This window comes from Anser brachyrhynchus (genome assembly GCF_964034855.1).
Source record: "Anser brachyrhynchus genome assembly, chromosome: 3".
Taxonomy (NCBI): Eukaryota; Metazoa; Chordata; class Aves; order Anseriformes; family Anatidae; genus Anser; species Anser brachyrhynchus.
Genome location: NC_137696.1, coordinates 27874488 through 27890096, shown reverse-complemented (window position 1 = coordinate 27890096; position 15609 = coordinate 27874488). Strand labels below are relative to the sequence as shown.

Here is a 15609-nt window from a genome sequence, read left to right as displayed (position 1 = left end):
TTTTGATAAGACTTGGGGAGAGTGTTACTTAGAAATGGAATCTGGGATTGCTTCATGTGCTACAAATATTTCTCTATATTTTTAGTTTCTCTTCTTGGGAAGACAAAAGACAGGCTGCTCATGGCTTGGATGGGCATATGCTTTGCTGGGTTAGAAAATGGTTGGGTGGCCAGGCCCAAAGAGTTATGGTGAACGGAGTTAAATCCAGTTGGAGGCCAGACAAAAGTGCTGTTTCTTGTGGCTCAGTACTGGGGCCAGTTCTCTTTAATATCTTTATCAATGATGTTGACGAAGGGATCGAGTACACCCTCAGTAAGTTTGCAGACAACACCAAGTTGTGTGGGAGTGATCTGCTTAAGGGCAGGAGGGCACTACAGAGGGATCAGGATAGGCTGGACTGATGGACCGAGCCAACTGTATGAAGTTCAACAAGGCCAAGTGCTGGGTCCTGCACATGGGGCATGACAACCTCATGCAATGCTACAGGCTGGGGGAAGAGTGGCTGGAAAGCTGCCCAGTGGAAAGGGACCTGGGGGTTCTGGTCGATAGGCAGCTGAATATGAGCCAGCAGTGTGCTCAGGTGGCCAAGAAGGCCAACAGCATCCTGGCTTGCATAAGAAACAGTGTGGCCAGCAGGACTAAGGAAGTGATTGTCCCCCTGTACTCAGCTCTGGTGAGGCCTCATCTCAAATACTGTGTTCAGTTTTGGGACCTTTACTACAAGAAGGACATTAAGGTGCTGAAGTATGTCCAGAGAAAGACAACAAAGCTGGTGATGGGTTTAGAGAACAAGTTTTATGAGGAGTGGCTGAGGGAACTGGGGTTGTTTAGCCTGGATAAAAGGAGGCTCAAGGGAGACCTTAGCACTCTTACAACCACCTCAAAGTAGGTTGCAGCAAGGTGGAATTCAGTCTCTTCTTCCAAGCAACAAGCAATAGGACAAGAAGAAATGTCCTCAGGTTGTGCCTGGAGAGGTTTAGGTTGGATATTAGTAAAAATTTCTTCACTGAATGGGTTGTGAAGCGTTGGAAGTGGCTGCCCAGGGAAGTGGTTGAGTCACCATCCCTGGAGATATTTAAAAGATATGTAGATGTGCTGCTTGGCTTTAGCATTAGACTTGGCAGTGCTAGGTTAACAGTTAGACTTGATGATCTCAGAGGTCTTTCCAACCTAAATGATTCTATGATTCTAAATGAGTTAGAAGCACTTTTCCATGATGAAGGAAAAGACAAGCCCAGGAATCCCATGCACCAAAAAAAAAAAAAAAAAAAAAAAAAGGCTAAGCTGAGAATTCAGTTGTTTGGTGGGAGCTGAGGAATGTGTGTACCAGCACTTCCTACTCCCAGCAGTGGTCTAGCCAGGATGACAAGGCTAAGCCTCCTGAGATAGAGAAGCATTTGCCTTCTCTGAAGTATTTATAGAACGTCACTCACCAACAGATACAATACACAGGATTTTCTCACCAAATATACAGTGTTCTCTAAGATACTGTGTCCTGCATTCAGTTAAGGAGAAAAGACAATTTCTAAGTGCTCTGCAAGGTGCTGAACTATGTTATTATGAAATAAATATGACCAGTTGTAAGCTAGTGTTGAAACTAGTGGTACCAATGGAGGCAAGTAGATGCCATCACAGACTACTTGTGAAACATTGCATTACAACAATCCTTTTGGTCATTCTTTGGATCCATGCTAAGAAAGATTTTCTCTCTTCAGATCATTAGCTGCATTCAATGATGGGCTCCAAGGGAAACACAAGGGTAACTAATATCCCTTCTTGCAGATACTTTTCTTTGAAGAAGAAAAGGGATAAGCAGAGCTCAGGACACACAGTCACTCTGAAGGAGTTGCAGGAATCACCAAATTCCTCGGAATGTGTATCTTTGCAACAGTTACATTTTCACTTTAGGAAAATGAAACATCTGATTAGCACTATTTTATCGCTTGTAGTATGAGAGATCTCCCCTCTCAACAGCTGTTTACTTTATAGTTCCTTCCAGTAAAATTTGCATCTGTTTAAGATAACTGAGCCTAATGATTTAATTGGCACCTGCCATTAGATGTTCTCAAAAAGTTTGATCTGAATTCAAGGTTGATAGTAGCAAGACTGAAGTATAGAATTGAGTCTCTAGTTGACAGGAATATGTTTCAGTGTGTCCCCTGAAGGAATTTGGTTATGATTAATGTGGTCATGGATGTATAACAGCTGACAAAGAACAAAGATGGTTTACAGGAGGGAAAATGGTTATTTGCCATCAGAATTAAATTGCTATCTTTATTGCCTAGACCAAGTATGAAAAATCACTGTGTTACGCAGACATAATAGAGAGATACATGGCCTACAGCAAGGAAATGCTGGCAAAAGGAAGTGTTTGCTTTTGGGTTTCTTTTTAATAAGACTGACTTTCTCCAGGCAAGGTTACTGCACACTTTACTCATTCCATCTCTGTGTATTGTATTAGTTAAGAGGCACGTCCACAGAGGTATTGAATGGTTGACTAAGCCCAGACTGTAGTAAAGACTACTTTTACATTGAGGTTGGGGAAGCATTATCAAGATAATATGCTTTTATCAAAGCCCCTGAAGTTACACAATGCTGTTAGTAAACCAAGAAGTTCTCAACTCTTATATCACCTTGATTTTGAGTACATGGGAGGCCTGGGCTGTCCAAAGCAGAAACTGCAACAGTACTAGGAGCTGTTCTAACTTGTGTTCTAGCTCACATAATCCCGCAGCTTCCTGTGTCAGGAAAAGAGATGAAAGAGAGTTACTATAACCCTCAACTCTCATTTCTACTCTCTAGTTGCTAATATATGTTTGGGACAGTCCGCAGACGGCTCTTTTTCAGAGTACACTGAGGTACTAAATGATCGAAGCTGATGCTTTGTGTCCTGTCAGAGGGGTGAACAAAGACAATGCATTTGTCAAGGAACTAATTTAAAATGTATGGTTTTACTCAGCCTTTCCACAGAGGGAGAGTAGCTTTGGCTGTAGCATTACAGAGGCACTTTCTTATTGTTCTCCACTCTAGACCGTATAGGTTTCATTATTTTATTTATTTATTTACTTACTTTTCCAAAGAGGATTTTTGCTATATCAGCCTGTGCTGAGACAGACATAATGCCTCTCGGGGGACTTCAAACACTGCCCATTCATTAATGTATCTTTGTTTCTTAACAGCAAAACAGGATTTCTTTCTCCACCATCTACCAAACTATCAGTGCAGCAGCTCTCACTAGCTCTGGGCAGTCCTTGGGAAGTCCTGTTGTACTGGAGAAAATCGTGGGAGGTCTCAGAGGCTTGTGTCTTGGACTGTCTTAACAACCTACCTCTAGGCAAAACAACACATGGGTGGAAGAGGGTGCCTATTTTAAAGGCACTGTACAAAATGCTGCATGCAACCTCTCAGGTTTCATGAGCTTGTCTTAAAACTAGGACTGTATTTGGATCTTACTGCAGTAAAGAGAGGCAGCTGAGGCTAGATGAAGGAAGAGTTGGTCTCCTAAAACTCAGTGGAATTTACTTTGGGAGTATTGTTCAGAGGATACATCCTGGCTGCTCAGAAATGGTTAGTGTCACAAATAAATGACAGTTAAATTGAGAAGAAGAAAAATGAGAAAAGAAAGTGTAAGGAATAATATTTGGAAGGTGAAAATCCCTAAGGAAAATATAAACTATAGTGTATGTGAAGTATAGCACAATGTTTAGGGTCAGAATAATTCTGTTTTCAGGCCACATTATTGTCAGTATTAAGAATAAAATGAAGAGATAATGCAAATAGTCTTGGCAGTCTATTTTCATTTCAATCTTGGTATAAATGCTTGTAATATCACTGTCATTTGAGTACCTCCTGTTTAGATCAGATCCACTTCTACCTCATTGTTTCTGTCCTTTTGCCATTTCCACAACACAAGCCTCTTGAGACCTTGAGCAAATCTCCCCCTGCATCTCTGTTCCCTTTCTGTAAAATGTAGGCAATAGTACAATAAGTCTGCAAGGAAAAAATGCATTGGAGAACATTATGATAGTGAGAGCTGTGAATATATCTTATGTAAATATCTTCTCTTGGGAATTCAGGTTTAAAATGGCTACAAAAATAGGTTGATCTAAAATTCCTCGTCCAATTGCTTCTGGCTTTTTGGGGTATTTCAAAATCAGATTCCAATGAAGGACACTGCAGGAATATGCAATGCAATGTGTTTGAGGGCTCACACACGCTGGTTCACATCAGTGCCCTTTAGTATGTAGGTCTGGCTGCTGGTCAAAGACTCCCTTCATCTAAGCTCAAATTAAGTTCATGTTGTTCAGAAAAGCCTGCTCTGCATGCATCTGGTGCTTCTCCTCTATTGTTTAGACTAATGAGGACAGAGTCCGCATGTCTTGTTAAATGTTTGCTGTAGTGTTCATAGTCACATTCTTGGAAAAGCTTCACAAAGAGCTCCCCAAATTAGAGCCAAGCACAAAAGCATTTCCATAACAGTTTTAGATGTGACAGGTACCCTGAATTTATTACTATATTTGATAAGAAAATGGAAGCCTACATTCACATAAGTGCTAAATACTACCACCTGGCAGGAAAAAGGTCACATTCCTCTTTCCTCAAATGATGCAGTCCCTATCGATTACAAAGAGAGCTGCAATGGGAAGATTTCATTCAGTTTGCACAGAATGACTAAACTAAATACTTTGTTGTTTACAGAAATGCTATTTTAAGTGGGATCTTAAATATATACATTTATTTCTTGGGAGCTGCATTATGTTCTTTCCCCGTGATGGTAAGGTAATACTCCAGACTCAAAGTGAGCCACCACCAGGATGCACTTAATTGTTCCTTGTCCCAGGCACCAGCAATAAGAGAAAACACCATGTAAATATCACTGCTTTCTTGCCTCTGGGAACATACAGTCTAATCTAGACATGGCAAGGGGAAAAAAAGCACGTAACAGGAGTAGAGCTATGATGATGATGAGAGCTGGGAACCTCAAATCTCCAGGCTTGTGCTTTTGCACAGTCCTCAGGCTAGTACTGGATGAATACAAAAAGCATGTATTCTGATTTTCTGTTATTTTTTACCCATTAAGCGCTTTGTATGAATGAAATGAGTGTCCACAGCAGTGGAGAACTAGGCCCTAACAGAGACCACCAGTGCAAAGACAGACTTTGAAAACAAGAAGCAAGAGATTTTCTAGCATGAATGTGAGGAACTGATGTATGAATAAGGCTTTCCCTTGAGAAAGAAGAAATTACTTTTGCCTATGGCAAGCAATCAGAAGGATTTATCTGGTAGATCATTAGGAGATGCATGAAATTAAATGAGAGGTATGTGAGAATTTGACTGAATAAGATGAAGTAACCAGTGATGGTTAGAACAGTTGCAGCGGGAGAAGACCTTCACAGCAAAATTTTTTACAAAATGCATGTGAAGACAAGGAGAAAAGGGAGAGAGGGTTGTGTTTCTCTTTCTGTTAGATCTAAGGTTTTGTTTTGGTTTGGTTTTGTCTTCACATCAGGGGGTCTGCTGAAACCTCTGTGTCTGAACATGAAGAGATTTTCATTGAAATGCTGTATACCTTTGAAGGAAAACCAAAGCATAGCCTTATATTTACTGATCTGGTAAAAAGCATAGGAAAAACAGATTTTGAGAATGGCCATGGCAACCAGACAAGATACAAAGAATTTCCAAATCCCAGTAGCCCAATGGGTAATAATGGTGGGGGTGTTTTCATGCAGTAATTTGTATTCAAAGTCTGAATATTATACAGAGATTGTTTCTTGCACCTGGAATTCAGAACAGGCCCACTATAAATATGCAGCTGAAAGTTAACAAAAGTATGTGATCTCTTATCACTTTAATATGTGACATGAGTCAATTCAAGGTTTAATATTCTCCAAATTATAAAGAGCAATCTACAAGAGGAAGTGAAAATTTCAAAGGTGGGTAAAGAAGGATCATTCACTCTTTCTTATAACACAGAAATTACGGTGAGACATTAAATTATTAATCAAAATAATTGAAGGAAGAACATCTGCACACAATACATAATTAAATTTTGCACCTCCTTTCCACAGGATGTTTTGGATATCACAAGTAAAAATGGTCTGAAGAAGCAATTAGACAGAGTCAGGGAAGAAAGGTCTCTCATGAGCCATTAAGCTCTGGGAAGCAGGAAAAGCGTCCAGAAATCCCTAAACTAGTGACTGTCGGTTGAGAGAGGATAGAGCAGGGGAAGGAGCATGCTGTGCTTATCCTGTTCCTTATGCTCTTTTCCTGCACATCTTTTACTGCTCAGACTCAGAGACAGGATGCTGAGCTAAATGAACCTTTGGTATGACCCTGTGTGGCTATCCTCATGAATTATACAAAACACAATTCCATATATGCTTTGGATACAATTCACATTCATGCAGAGCACTGGCTTCTGGCCTTGCAAATTTTACTGAATATTTACAGTGAGAATTTAAGTAGAAACTAAGTGGCTGAGTTGATGTGTTCACATGATCCCCTTTCACTCCACCTGGAATTACACACTGCCTCTTCTGTGACTGTTTTTTGGCTTGGGTGTAATTTGATACACAATTAGTCAAACATCCTCTCCTGCAATATCTGTCCTGTTGTGTTCAATTAGCATTGAATAAGGGAATACATTCTGAGGCTTGAATCTCGAGGATTCCTGTCAATTTGCATTGACATCATACTTACAAGAAAGGAGCAGACAGCTCCAGCTGGAATTGAGTGTTAGCAGCTACAGAGGCAGCCCCACACCAGCCCACAGATGGTCCATTTCTTGCTCACATTCTTGGCTATGCCTGCCTAGAGTGTCCTTTTGTTTTCGCATAAGACTTATGTAAATTATTAAATATATTTTCATGTCCAGAAATACAGTTCTTAATGTTTCAGATGTGGGCTAAGACCACAAGCAAAGTTCTTAGATATATTTTAATCTGTGACCCACGGGAAGGAAAAGCATCAGATTCTTAGTTATATACAGGACATTTTATTCTTGTTAGGGAACAGGGGGACAGCTGGTGGGAGGCTGAACTGATGCTGCTTCCAGAGCAGCTGGACTGCCTGAGAACAAACTGTGCTTGAAGAAGGGACAACTTGAATTTGCAGTTTGCTTCTAATTATGTTGTGATTCTCCAAAAAATCCTGCTTCCTGGTAATGAGTTTTTCTCCACATTAAATGAGTAGCTGGGTAATTTATAAGCTCTTGCAGAAATTATTTCCTGAAAAAATACAAAAACCCTCCAAAATCCACCTACAACCAGAACAATGTTTTCTGGGGGATCGCAAGAAGAGGCCATTGTTTTGGTGCTCAGAGCTCATGTGTTGGAAATGCTATCAGATGCTGTCTTTTCTTAGCTTTGTAAAGCCACTTAGCTGTGTTCTGGAAGTAATTGGCTCTTAGTACTCTGGCTAATCAGTTCCCTTCTTGGTTTACCCTGAGCTAATTAACTCTCATCTCTTCAAATTATTCCCAGTGCAGCTGATCACCTAAAGATCTCCGGTCTCTGTGCAGCAGCTGCTGTCCATTGCTGATAAGGCGGGACATTGTCCATCACAAGATGTCTTCCAAAACAGAACTGGATCAAAGCACTGTATGGTGCCAAAATATTGCACCAAATAACAGCTTTTTCTGTAGCTGCAATTTTTTGCTCTCCAGGGTAAACGGTTTACAATTCTGGATGCTCTTTTTCTATTATAGAGGCTGCAACATGTTACCAGGAAACAAGACTCTATGCACATGGAACAGCTCAGCTTGATCAAGTGTCTTTGGCCTTCAGTGGCTGATGATCAGTGTGTGGTAGAAGGCTACAACACTACATAGGGTGCAGAAAGCAACATCATTTTCAAAGCATGAACAGCATCCCTGGGTTAAATATTATTGTGATCCTCTGTACCTCTTCAACAATGGCAGGCAAGCAAACACCAGTTATTTTATACTAAAAGATATAATGAAGTGCAGTGTTCTTTGGAAAAGAGAGACCCAAAGCCATCCAATGAGTTTGGGTGAGCATGCTTATGAACACCACCCCAGGGTTTATGTATCTCCAGTGTCAGTTGTGAATGGGTCACCATCAGTTCTCCAAAATACTCAAGAGTTACAGAGAAGCTAAAGAAGTACTTCGTCCAGGAAGTTTTTGCTAGTCTTGCTCTCTCTGATCCTAAAACAGAAACTGTAATGTGCCTGTGTTATTACTTGTACCTCAGTTCTAAGCCGGAGGCTCAGTGTCAGGTAAGTGAAGAAGCAAGGAAATACTGTCTGAAGTTGTTTCCTTGTGAAAGGGTGCTCAAATGATGTCCATTCAGGAGACTCAGTTTCTCTCTCCACCCAGATGGCTGTGAGAATCCCTCGTTATCTTTTCATGTTACCTTTGGTTACCTTTGCCCAGCATTAAAATCTTCAACATTAGAGTCTCCAGCACTGGAATCAGTTTCTGTTAAATCCCTGACACTGAATACAAGCTTTCAGAAGAGGCCCTTCCTCTCCAAACCATCCCAAAACTAAGATCTGAATGGGCTGCTGCAATCAGAAGTGTTTGAAATTTGTCTCTGGATCTGAGTATTGCAGCAGGGCCTGCAAAACTGTCCAGTATTAACTTTCCAGATGGCAAGCTGAGGAGACATGCTTCAAAAGGTACAGTGAAATTTTAGTTAATGGTCACCGACCTTTAGGAGCTAGGTGTAGCAATCTATTTACTGTGCCAGACATCACAAATACCTTAAGAAACTTCAGGCACTAGCTGGAGTGTTTGAAAATGCCTTTTTTTTTTTTTTTGAGAGGTGGACATTTTTCTAATTAGATTTCATCTATCTACTTTGGATTTGAAATGCTGCTCATCTGCTTTTCTCTCAAGTATTCCTGCACCTTCTTGCAGGGCACTTCAAGATGCTTCGATGGTTTCCCAGCATAGATTGATCAGTCTCCAAATCTGTCTTCCAGACTTACTTGTCCCAGGACATGCATAGGAAGTTAATAAACTAATTTAGGTGAAACTAATTAAGGAATGTGAGTTGATAGTTAAATGGAAATAAGTTTTTAATCTTATATTTATATTTTCTTGCTTACATCCTTCCATTTTATGTAATCTAAATTTTCAGTCATGAAAATTATTCTTCTGCATGGAGCTTCATGAAGCCAATTAGGTTTTAATTATGAACTTGCAAATACTCTGCTGTTTCCATGTGTGTGTATCTTGGCTACGACATGAAGATGTTTATATTATGTTGCCACTTTCTCTTGTCATTACAAGCTTCCTACATGTTCAAATGAAGAATTGTTCTTGGCTACTTTTTGAGTAAGACTCCCAGTGAAACCTCAAACAGCCAGGACACTACTGGTAATTTCTATGACAAATAAAAGGGTTGTCTCAGGCTTCTTGTTCAGAGCGAATAAGCATTTTCCTCATGTTTGATATGGCCAGGGTATGTCCACATAGAATTATAGAATCATTTAGTTTGGAAAAGACCTCTAAGATCATCAAGTACAACTATTATATATTCTGGTGGGGGTGAACATGAGGTAACTTGTCCAGTGTTCAGAGTTGTCTGAAAGCCTGGGTTAATGAAACAGGCCTGGATTATTAATTTCTGCCCAGAGATAACACTATGGCTCTACACTTCCTGATCAGCTTGGAGCATGGCTAGAGCGGGTTCATTTCTGCTTAACTGAGGACCACACGTGTACTGTACAGACCTGTCCCAGTTCATGGTGGTATTCTCCATAACTGCTGATGCTCTACTCTGTTCTCTTTTGTGATAGAAGCAGCAGCCAGGCTATCTGGTGGAGTGGTGTGGCCTGACTCCCACCTTTATGAACAGCCACATCCTCTCGAGCAGGCCAACATAATAAATTGTTCAGAGGTTGCTTTACTTCACTCTGTTCTCTGAGCCTATCCAAAGATGCCTCTTACTCCACATCTTCCAGACAAATCAACCACAAGTTTCCCAAGGTGAGTGATTCTTTTTCTTAGGGTTTTGCTTATAGAAGCATCCAAACCACAAGGAAGCTGTGGGGAGTACATAAGTCTTTCTGTAAGTTCTGGGTTGCATGCCAGGTCTAGTTATCAATGTCAGAGAGGAGTGAGATTTTCTGCAATTGAGCCCAATCCCGCTTGTTGAACACCCACAAGGAGGCAATGAGCTCTTTGAAGTATTTGCTTCACAGTGAACTGCTCCACTGATGTAATTTACCCTGCATGTTAACTACACAACCCTTGAAGAATGCAGCCCTGCTAATTTGATAACATGAAGTACATGCTTCCTCATGGATGCATATTTCCCAGATAAAGGTGATAAAGATATAATCTGCACAATGTCATGACACGAAATGGCCACCTGCTCCAGTTACATCTAGTTCCTTTGAAGTTGCTGGAGGCAGAGTCAAATGTGGCATTAAAGACCATTACAGAACAACCCCAGAACAGTTTCTAGCTAGAAGGATCTGAATGGAGAAGATTACCACAGTTATTTAGTACTACCCCCCAACCTTTGCCCAGAGAGATGTGATCTATGGTGAGGGCCAGAGGATAATTAGATTTTTTGCCCTTGCAGCTTCTGAATTGTTATGACTCAGCATGGCCAATTCAGCTGAACTGAGTTCCCCTGCTGTTTAGGGATTCAACTAAAGAAAACTCATTATACAAATGCAAAGTAAAATACATTATCAATTGATACACCAGCCTTTTCCACAATGAAAAGGAATTAATAACTTGCTAGCTCATCCAGTTGTCTTTGTATTTAAATGGTTGCAACAAACAACTTTCCTGTTATAAAAAACAAATTCATTTAACTGTACCAGTGTGGAATTGCCTATTTGTTCTATTTAAATATAAAAGTCTTGTTCTGTGCGACAAAATTCAGTCATAAAGATTTTGAAAGGAAATAAATGGTCTGAGTACTGAGCTAATCAAATTACCTGCTGTAACATAGAAAAACATTCATATACACAGTGAGTATCCTTGTAACTGTGGGAACTGTGATACACACCACGCGAAATGGGAGACTTACCTCCTAGCCTAGCAAAGTTGCAGGGCATTAACAAGGAGGAAATGGAGATCTCATCACAAGGGAGAATACAATCTCCATTATTTACTGTAGAAAAAATATTAAATATGAAGAGGGGAAAAAGTCAAAATTTTCCAAAATTTCTAGTGATCTTGTATGTCTTTAAATTTTGGTTATTTTAACTGAGACACCTAGAAAATATCTTATTCTCTTCCTATTTTTTTTCTTTTGTTTTGTTTTCATTTTGCTATTATTTATGTAAGACAGTGTAGACAGCTTGCTAGCTACTGTCTCACAATCAATGCATGCCACACTACTTGGTAGATGATGACATACCCATTTTGTTGAGACAGATTGGATTCACCAGTAACTATACCTGAAACAAGACATAAACTCAAATATTGCTGCACAACAATACAGTCCCATACTTTGTTTTCAGTATCGAACTTACCATTCCACAGTTGAGTTTGTTCATTTTCCTATGACACTAAAGTACTTTCAACACTTTATCTCAAGATTTTGTGCTTGTAGAGAAGATGAACATAGTGAGCTGATGACCTAGTTTCTTTAAAACATTCTTCTGTGTTGTTTTCATCAGAAACCATTTCATCATTTCTATGATGAGAAGCACATAACTGTTGCTTCCATAGCTTTCTTTCTCATCAGAGCCAAACTTTCAAAAGAGCAAGACATTTTTGCAAGACATAAATATAAACACCGCAATGGGGTTTGGTTTTAATGGATTTCCTCCTCCTTCAGTATGAATAGGATTGCAGGCTATTTCTCCCACAATACTGTACAGTGGTCAAGTATTTCTTCCATCATGCACAGAAACTTCTATTTTAATAGTGGCTATGCACAGTCATTAACTTTCCTATTCATAAATCTAGCAAATCGTTTGTGGCATGAAGCCTTTTTTTTAGATGCGTTGTACATGGAAATGCTTACTCATAGATCCTCTGAGGAGTCAGCAGACTCTCAGACTTCCTCAGTACCCTCAGTGGCAATGTGCCACCGTCTTCTTGCTTTTCTCTTCACAGCTGGAGTATTCCCTCAAATCCTTAAATAGGTTAATATATCCTTACAGAAACATAATAGAAATTAATTACTGCAGTTCTTGGTACACAAAGCTAGCAGCAAACTTTCCAGTGGAGAGTAGGGCTAGTCTAAATGCCAAGAGGATTCCGACAGATAGAGAGAGAGACTCTCAAGGCATTAACCAGTTCAGCTTCTCAGAATGCAGAAATTTTGTTTTAGAACTATTGACAAAAAAAAAAAAAAAAAGACACATGAAAACCAAAAAGATAAGAAATTATGATGACTCCAGAATGATTGTCATATGTGGAAATGTAATGAAACAGACAGAGGTAATATAGATATTGCAAAGGCTGGGAAGAAAGACATTTAGATCAAGAAATGTATGATACTGTCTTCCACATGCCTAGAACTATGCTCTGTACAAAGGAGCAGCATTCATAGTGCTGTCACAGTAGCACTACTTTCACTTCAATTCTGATTAAGCAATGCCTTGAATGGCTTTAAAGATGGAGCAATGCAAAGTAGTTTGCTTCTGATCTTCATACTGGAGAGAAAATCAAGAATCACTCTGTCAGAGATTAGAGTTACTCCAATGGAAAATTAGCACTAAACCATCACTGTTCTTTATAATTATTTTCCTTCACTGCAAGATTTTTCTCTAATATTAAAAACGTCATTTTTAGGCTCTTCAAATCAAGTATTTGAGCATAATTTAAAATAAATGAGGATTCCACAACGCAAAATTGACTTCCATTGTCTCCCAGATCAGCTTTCCCAGAGTTTTTAGATATTACATTATTCAACAATTTTAAACAGACATGAAAATGATAAGAGGTAGATATGGGTGACAGTCAAAGAACTAAATCTTCTCTAATCCATTTGAGTGTAAATCCACTTATTTCAGGTGTGTAACTCCAGAGAGTGATTCCAACATGAGAAAACAGACCTGAGACTCACTGTACTCCCATTTTTGTTGTCTTCTTTTTCTTTACAATTTGTTACTGGGTAGTCACAGCAAAGCACAGATAAGGTGAAACTGTAAATTGTACAGTCATAAAGTTGCTGCTTGAAATGCTGATATCTATACTTATCTGTGATCAAGCATAAGAGGCATAATCATCATGACTTGTATGAATATGAACAGGAGATCCTAAAGATTTGTGTAACTATCCTTTTAGAGAAAGGCAAATCCCCATGAATTTCAAAGGACCTGTGATGTAGGTCTCCAGCAGGTAAGTAAAGCTGTCATGGAAAACCTGCCCTTAATTACATCCCAGGGAGAATCATAGAATCATGGAACCATAGAATGGTTTGGGTTGGAAGGGACCTTAAAGACCATCCAGTTCTAATTTCCCTGCCACGGGCAGGGACACCTTCTACTAGACCAGGATGCTCAAAATCCCATCCAACCTGGCCTTGAAAGCTTCCAGGGATGGAGCATCCACAGCTTCTCTGGGCAACCTGTTCCAGTGCCTCACCACCCTCAGAGTAAAGAATTTCTTCCCCAAATCTACTCTAAATCTACTCTCTTTCAGTTTAAAGCCATCCCCCACCTTGTTCTATCACTACATTCTGTGATGAATAGTCCCACCCCACCTTTCCTGTTGGTACTGGAAGGCCACCATAAGGTCTCTCAGAAGCCTTCTCTTCCCTAGGTTAAACAACACCACCTTTCTCAGCCTGTCTTCGTATTCATCTGATAAACTTCATGGCCATACTCTGGACCCACTCTAACAGGTCCATGTCCTCCTTGTGCTGGGGACCCAAGAGCTGGACACAGTACTCCAGAATAAGCAAACTTCTGAAGGTGTCTGGACAGAAAAACCATCTCTGTAGCAGGACAATGAACCCATTGTTACTTCTTCTGTGCACACTGTTTTTACACTTAGAACAGCTACAACATGGTTTTCCACTTCCGTTCTCCCTCCCTAGTAACTTTTGAAAATATTGGTCAATTTAAAACAAAAAGTGAAAAAGTGGAGTTGCGAAAGATAAGGAAGATTCTGTGATTTACATGAGAATCTGAGGCTGAAAAAGGAGGAAAGGCCCTGAATCAATGCTCCCATTTAGCAGCAGGCAAGCAGAATTAATCATCCCAGGTTTTGTGTGGCACAGGTGGCAATGGCTGGGATGTTTACAGCCCTGCACTAACACAGCTGGAACTGCCAAAGGAGGTGCCTGGTATGGCAGGGGGCTTAAGGGACATGGACATAACGTAAGTCTCCCTGCTTGCAGAACGACTTGTCAATTAATTACAATCATCATTCGGGGCATTCTGAGAAGCCCATGAATAGTTACGACTAAAGTCAGCATGGCAGCACGTTAGCATTAAATCACTATTGTATATAATCCAGAAGGTAAAACTTCCAAATCTTTTGAAAGGTTTGTTCTTCTGACTACTAATTTAACAATCTTGTAAGCAGCTGAGATGTAACAGCTTTCTGGCAGAGAAACAGAGAAGAGGCAAAGACAAAAATGTCATGTACTTTTCTGAACCTACTCTATTGTCTAACTTGCGTTTCTAATGAATTATGAAAGGTGATATTATTTCTTTCTTTAAGCTAACCTAGGCCCTGACACTCTGATTAAATCTGTACAGAGCCCTGCTCCCTTACATGTACTTTTGTTGGTTATACAGTGCATTTTATGATAAAATATATAAAGATAAAATATATATAATCAGGATTTTTATGGGATGTATATGCTTTATTTTGTTTGTTTTCCATGTTCTGGACATGTTTATGTAGATGACTATGATCAGTATTTGCTGAGCACCTTATTTTCAGTGCTCTGCCACATTTCTTGGGCTCAGTTTGAGTTTCTCTCCGGTTTTGCAGATCAAAAGAATATTTCTTGGGCTTTGAATAACTGAAGGACTAGTCAGTTGGCTTAACTCATCACAGCTCTGCTCCTCTTGGATGAGGCAGCTCTTAGTTCTGCTTTTCCTATGCTGATAGTTTTCCTCAGGGAATTCATTAAGTGTTGCCTAGAAACACCTGTGTCTCAGAGACGTGAAGTACAGCAAAATAGCCACAGAATCAGGTATGCGGAAAAAAAAAAAAGCCCATCTGTTGCCACTGAACTGAATTTGTGGAGGTAATTCAAATAAATATATTTGTACTAATCAAAATGCTGCTCAATTATTGTTCTCCTCAAAGGTTTTTAACTATGGCTTGCATCGCCCACGAATTTACTAGTCAACCTTACAAATTTAATAAGTGCAAGTGCATTAGTATAATATTATGCTCACTCCTGAATTGGTATAAGTAAAGGTTTTAATTACTAAAATTATGCAGTTACAAAAATAATTTAATAAAATTATTCTTCCCATTTGCATTCACGGGCTCCCTGTATTCAGGCATTATGAGACGTGGTAAATTGCACTGAACTGTGGTAAAAGAGCTCTCAGCAATGTAACTCTGACCAAGGAGTGTGCACATTAATGGCATCAGTTCTGAGCAAAATCGAACCTCAAGAAAGCATATTCAGAGTATTGCAAGGACAATTAAATGTAATGTATGGCTTTTTTTTTTTTTGATGTACCTATGACCTAGGCATAAATAA

At 39.7% G+C, this 15609-nt stretch overlaps 1 long non-coding RNA gene across 2 annotated transcripts in view; it reads right to left on the bottom strand.

Annotated features, from left to right (window-relative positions):
* Positions 1–15609, bottom strand: part of LOC308192623 — a 33877-nt gene that overhangs the window by 9339 nt on the left and 8929 nt on the right. For both annotated transcript variants that reach the window (XR_013948940.1, XR_013948941.1), the window contains exon 4: positions 11011–11094. This is a non-coding gene — a long non-coding RNA (uncharacterized lncRNA). The remainder of the gene's footprint in view (positions 1–11010; positions 11095–15609) is intronic.